Raw genomic sequence first — 6,897 nt, 5'->3', positions numbered from 1 at the left:
GGGAGAAGAGACCAACACCCACCTCACTACAACCTCCTGTCAGGTAGTTATAGAGAGCGATAAGGTCTCCCCTCAGCCTCCTCTTCTCCAGACCAAACAGTCCCAGTTCCCTCAGCCGCTCCTCATCAGACTTGTTCTCCAGACCCTTCACCAGCTTTGTTGCCCTTCTCTGGACACGCTCCAGCACCTCAATGTCTTTCTTGTAGTGAGGGGCCCAAAACTGAACACAGTATTCAAGGTGCGGCCTCACCAGTGCTGAGTACAGGGGGGCAATCACTTCCCTAAATATCTCAGTTGCTGACACAGAAGTGTCTAGTGCCATCCGAGATGCCCTAAAGGGTCTTGTCTGGCCTTCCAGAAGACAACAGGTTGCATATATGTTCTCTGTTATATCTGCCAACTCCATATGGATGTTTTGGATACCCTGTGACAATTTATATTGCAATAGGTGTCTGTATATAGGTACCTGGAGAGGAGCTCAGACACCTAACTCATGTACGGAGGTCTAGACTGCAACACCTAAATTTAGGTGTCTGAGTCTGGAGCCTGAAATTAGAGAACATGAAATGCATACCTAAAAATAGATACCATAGCTCCTGCAATTAGTGATCTGTTCCTCTTTTTCCAGGAAGACATTTCCTTTCAGTCTCAGTCAAAGTTCTTAAAATTTCAGAGTCTGGACAATTCAATCATTACTTTTAAAGGCTAAAGGAAGAAAGATAAAATTATGGATTGGGTGATTTCCTTTAAAACTTTATTACATTCTATAACTTCTGAGGGATTATAATTTAAATGAACAGTTGCTGCAAACAAATCATCAAACCTACACTGCATGTTGTGTTCATTTAATAAAATGCTGTGGTTTTTTTAGCCACACAACATCTTCCGCTACAGTTTTTGTCTGTGAAGATTGCTTGAAACCAGACAGCAGAACATTTTAATATTCACTCAGAATCAGAAGGGTAAGGTCTCTCTTTTTAAAAAAATTAGGCAAATAGATGTGGAGGAACATGCTGGTGACAGACTGTGTGAAAAGGAGCAGGAATATATCAAGGTCTTTAATTGAGCTCCATGACTCTTAAAATGAATAACATGTAACAGCTCTTTGGCAGTAGTAGCCGGGCTATTTTAAAGAGCTGTCTGACAGTAACCACAAGGCCATATGAATTTTCCTGACGCCTGAAAGCATTGGACCATCACATGACTTAATACTCATTAGACTCTCTTTTAAACCACCTTAGATATGCTCCAGGGCTGTAAAACAAAGAAGAAATAGACTTAGTTAAATTAATGTTCTTAATTTCTAGGACAGAAGTCTAAATTCTGTTCCCCTGATCCTTTTTGAAGCTTTTTTTTCCCTGACTGCAACAGAAAGATGAGTAAGCTTATGATATTTCCCTTTAGCCAAGAAGTGGTGGTTGACCATGCATAAGCTGCTTATCAGTTGTGGTGTGAAGTGAAACAGATGAGTTCATAAAGTTTCAGTCCCTTGCAGTTTTCCCCTGAGAAGCAGCAGCTCCCTGCCCATCAGTGGTGACTCTTCATAATATCCAAACTTGCTAGTGGCAACCACCTGCTGATTCTATAATACACTGACAAGTTCGAACCATAATGTTGTGCAACTTCTGTGCTGAGATGTGAATGACAACACCACATACCAAAATATGGAGCAGGACTTGCTGGGAACTGGTGGCCAGAACTCATGTGAAAATTGTGTTTTCTTTTTTAGAAGATCTATTTGGCTTCCTTCTCTCCATTAATGGAGAGAGATAGTTATTTTAGGACATGTTTTATTTAATCTATATTACATGTTTATTTAGCAAGGAGTGAGTTGGTCATACAATCCACTGACTATATTGACTAAATCTCCACTGTCTGTAGAGGGAGTCAAAGATACTGGGTCATATATAGATATCTACGCTATAAATATCTACACTTTGTCATATAAAACCCACATGTCACATTCAAAATCAGCCAATCATCTGGTTCCCAAACAGTCAGGCTTTACAGCAGGAAGAAAGCAGCAGGCAGCGATCAGCGGCAGCCTGCACATTAACAGAAACGGTCCCTTAAGTCATTGCACTTCCACCAGTCAACCTCCATGAGCAGATAAATGTTTCCTTTGGGGCATGCCCAGAACCACGTACATTTTGATGGCACTGGGCAGCTAAGTGTGTAATTCATATTTATGCGCTGTCAGGATTTAAAAACCAATCATTTCTCCAAATGCAGTTAAGAGACATATAGAAAGCTCTTGCACCAATTGCAGGCTCAGCAAATTGAAGCATTTTGGGTTTTTTCCTTTTTATCCAGTAACTCATGGTCAGAGATTTAAGCCAAGGAGAGCTAAACCCACATAAACCTGTCCTAACCATTAGGCTGCAACCTGGTGGGGTTCTATAATCCTCCTGCCAATTTTTTTTCTGTTATGCATGCTCAAGTGGGGTTCTATAATCCTCCTGCCAATTTTCTGTTATGCATGCTCATTATCAGTTACCTGAGCTTGAGAAAGGAATAGGATTTGTGGTTAGCTGAGGCACCCAGGAGACAGGGAGCTGCATTTACACCATGCTCTGATGAATCCATACATTACTTATATTAATTGGAAGTGGGACTGAAGTCTAGCTCCCTTCCCTCCAGTAAGTGTCTAGTCTCTGGGGTTCAGAATTACATTTGCTAATCTCTCTCTCTCTCACTGGTCCAATTCATACTGAATTATTTCATGCAAAGTGGAACAGCTTAAGGAGAGAGCGAAAACATCTGCTTCCCCTATGCTAAACAAGTCCACAGCAGCTGATAGCCTTTCGGCTGGAGTACCCTGTGCACACACGTAGGTCTAATCTCTCAAAGTACACCAAGGTTTCTAACTGTCGAGGGGGAGGTTCCGCTGAGCATCCTCCCAGGTAAAGGGTGACAGCACTTCCTTCATGGAAGAAAAGATTCCTGTGTATTTTGGGGTTTCTTGTTTGTTTGGGGTTTTAATGTAAACAAGAGACTAAGTTATTTAATTCCAGGAGCGTGCATAAAGCTGTGTATTCCCTATGAGGAAAAGGCAGTTCAGAATAAAATACTGAAACCTTCCAGAGCTGCAGAATTCAAGACACAACCCCCTCTTTTGCATTACTTATTGCCCAGTCTGTACAGTTTCCTATGGACAGAACTGGCTGTTTCAGCTCTCCTCCTTCTGCAACTCCAGCTTGGATGCCTGTGAATTCTGCTCAGCAGCTTGGCACCTGAAGGCACTGTAACGAGTAGCACTGTACGCATTATCCACCTTCACAGATCTGACCCAAAGTGATTTATTAAGTCTCACACAAGAAGTGTGCAGCAAACAGCAGGGTTGAACTTGTCTCCTGAATCTTAATGTAATATCTTATCTACTGGATTATCCTGCCTCTGAAGGTTTAACTTCTAAAACCTTGACAACCAGATGCTCTTCAGTTACTTTTTAATGTCTCAGGATTCAGTCATGCACATATTGCCCAGGTCAAATTCTGATTTGTGGGATCAAAGGCAATTATTTTTCATTTTATGCTACATGGATAGGCATTTTGTAATGTGAAATGTAACTTAACTGTCCTGTTTGATGTATTGATGGTTTCTTTCCTATTTTGACTTGAAAAGATTAATAATTTCCTAAAACATTTTTCATATACAATAAAATAGAATTTTTTCTTTCTTTTTTTTTCCCCTTCTTTTTCTTGTTTTTTAATCATAACATGCAAGGGAAGTGTCATTCTGGTTACTGAGGCTTGAAAGAGAAAGGCAGTACCTCCCACAAGGCTCAAGAGAAAGTAAGTTTGAATAACAGTAGTGCTTACTGGCCCTCAATGGAAATAAAGGTAGCTGAGCACGACTGTTTGGAATGCCCAAAAAAATAGTTTATTTGCATTTTATATTTTATTATATGTGGGAGAGTTTAGTCCTTAAAACTCAGGGACACTCTACACTTAACAAAATAGTATGACCCTACCTACAGGGTCAGATGCAGCTCAATAAGGTCCTGCTCATCTGTAGACCAGTGAGAGACCTCCAGAATTTGGCACAACAACCTGCAAAAGGTGTTACAAAGGAAGTGGAGATTCGTCTGTTCCTCTTCTAGTCACCTCATCAGAAAATTAAAGAGAGATTTAAATTATTGCTGCTGTATTCTGGGAAAGATGTAGTTCCTTCCCGTATGCTCTTTTTTCTCCCTTCTCCTTCTTTTGTCCCATCTCCCTCAAAGAAGCGTTGTTTTGTCAAGTTGATTCATAATTTGGGAGCGGAACTCTTTAAGTACTCAGGGAGCTGGATTTAGCTTCCAGATTTCTGGGCAGGGGCTTAAGCTGGTATTTGCAGAAAGCCCCTGGAAAATGAACTCAGTCATGCTGCTGCCAATGAAAAATGAAGGACTTGCAGGAGGAGAGTTTGTTTACACCTAATTCCAAAAACATGATTTGCAAAGGCTTAAGGATAGGAAAGATCATAAGTTGGCCTAATTTGTCCACTTCCATTTAGCCCCATAATTTCATTTAATCACTTTTCCAAGGGGCCAAAGAGCTCTTTGTGTCTTGGAATGGGCTCTGCTTTGAAGAGTGTCTTTTCAAAACCTGGAGAAACCGCTGCCATGTTCAGAGGGAAGCTGGGGTGAGGGAAGAGAATAGTTAACTCACAGATTATTTGCCCTCATTATTAAAACTTAACTTTATTTCAATTTATCTTTGTCTTCCTACTGTTGGCCAACACTAGGCTTTCCTGCATTAATACCTCTTTAGGACCACATATAGTCACTTTCATAAATCCTAATGTGTGCAATTTCCATCTCAACAAATCTAAACACCAACGCGAACCTGAATCAACAGAAATATCTGCAAGAAAGTATAAACATCTATTTTACAATAAAAAACAGCCTCAGGATAAATTTGAAGGAGTTGTTTAATTGAGTTGCCCTCTCTTCCTTATTCAGTATGCAAAAAGCAGCAGCTGAATTCCTAATGTGCCCTAATTTTTCGGCAAATGAAATCAGTCTTTGCCATTCTTAGAGCAAGCTAAATCCTTCCTTTGTCTCCATTATTTCCCCTATATGTATCAGATCGTCAGCAGATGTTTATGCCATTCTTTGTGTAAGCTGGGAACTTGCTCTCTTATGTACTGCTCAAGAACTGCCAACGCGAAGAGGATGTTACAGCCCTGTAGCTACTGCACAAACAAAAGGGGTGCCAATGACAGTGATTTGGTATCTATTTTAAGAACAGCAGGCATGCTCTCAGTTTCCTTTATGCAGTCCTCACACTAATAATAATTATAGTCTATGGGTCTTTACCTGTAGAAAGGCAGAAAGAAATTTGCCAATGTGAATAAAAAGAAAAAAAAAGAAAAAAAGAAGTTAACTTTTTGGGGTCTGATAAGGCAACGATACATGCTGCAGTGATGCCATTGGGTACAGTGACCCATCCCAATGAGCCATCCCACATAGGAGAGTTCCTTGTTCCCCTCACTCCTCCAGGACTGTGGTATGGTCATGACAGTCACAAATCTGAAACTCTTGCTGAGGTTCTAGTTTTATGCATATGGACACCATTCATCAACTTCTATATTAAATGATACAATGAGTGACATCATCACCGAATCATCTTAAGTAACTCCCTGATCATATTTCCCTGAATTTGGTGTGTATGCAGAAATTAAAAAACGTTCATTGAAATTAGAGCGGGCCTCGACTAATTTAAAGTAAAAGCTGCCTGTGATGGAAGCTAAGTTACTTATAGTTACGTATATTTATCTTAGAACTCCAGCTCTCAAAGAATCATTAAATAGTGGGAGGAAACTTGCCAGAATTCTCTCTATCCACAGGATTAAATCCCCAAATAATTTCAAGAAATACATCTGTTCTTTTACAGATTAAAATATCAGATCCTGGCATGCTCACTGAGAAACAGACAAAAAGCAAATGGATCCATTGCCAGAAGGAGCAGGAAAGAAATTTTAAGAAGTAAAATTTATGCGTGCCTTTCCTTATATCCCTTTTTTCTACTGAAGTGAGGAACTGTTGGTGGAAAATCAGTGTGGATTCTCTCAGCAACCTCTTAGATATTTGATAAACTGCTTCACAGAGGAATGGTCTGAGTCTGGGTGGCAGTTAAATAATCTGATCCGTGACTGACTGCAATCCAGCTGCCGAGAGATTATGTGAATGCTATTCACAGTGAGCCTTGTTTTAAAAAACTTTTCTTAGGCAAGTAGAGATCTGTCTCTTTCTTTCAAGCAACGGGGAACGTCCTTGTTACAAACATACATGTTCGTTCATCTTCTGCATGCTAGGCATCCTAGGCACTTTCTGTATACTTATGAGTTAATTCCTCCTTAGAGATGGACCTCATTTTGTAGATTAAAACACACCAATTTAATTGTCTAAATATAGATATCTACATGTGTGCAAAGTATCTAAGTGTTCATTATGGTCAATGAAGTTCTGATCAGTACTGTGGAGCCTAAAGAGCTGTTCCACTCACCGGATGAAGGATGGTACATTAGGATGCCCCTTCTAGCACCTACCACGGCAGGTTGGTTTTGGTTTTCTGTTGGTCCCTTGGGGCTACCACTGAGTCACAGCATAGCTGACTCAGACATTCTAGGGCACCTCCAGTACCACTTGATACCTATGTTATCACAACTGAATCAAGCTCTTCACTGACAGTAATGGGGGCCTGGACACAGCGTACACATTGTTCTGGTTTTGGCTGGGTAGAGTTAATTATCTTCACCGTAGCTAGTGTGGGGCTGTGTTTTGGATTTGGGATTAAAACAGTGTAGATAATACAGGGATATTTTCATCATTGCTGAGCAGTGCTGACACAGAGTCAAGGCCTTTTCTGCCTCTCACCCCACCCCACCAGCGAGCAGGCTGGGGGGGCACGA

This window comes from Aptenodytes forsteri, unplaced genomic scaffold (assembly GCF_000699145.1).
Source record: "Aptenodytes forsteri isolate BGI_AS27 unplaced genomic scaffold, ASM69914v1 Scaffold80, whole genome shotgun sequence".
Lineage (NCBI taxonomy): Eukaryota > Metazoa > Chordata > Aves > Sphenisciformes > Spheniscidae > Aptenodytes > Aptenodytes forsteri.
The sequence above is the reverse complement of the archived record's forward strand: the minus strand, read 5'-3'. Positions refer to the sequence as shown.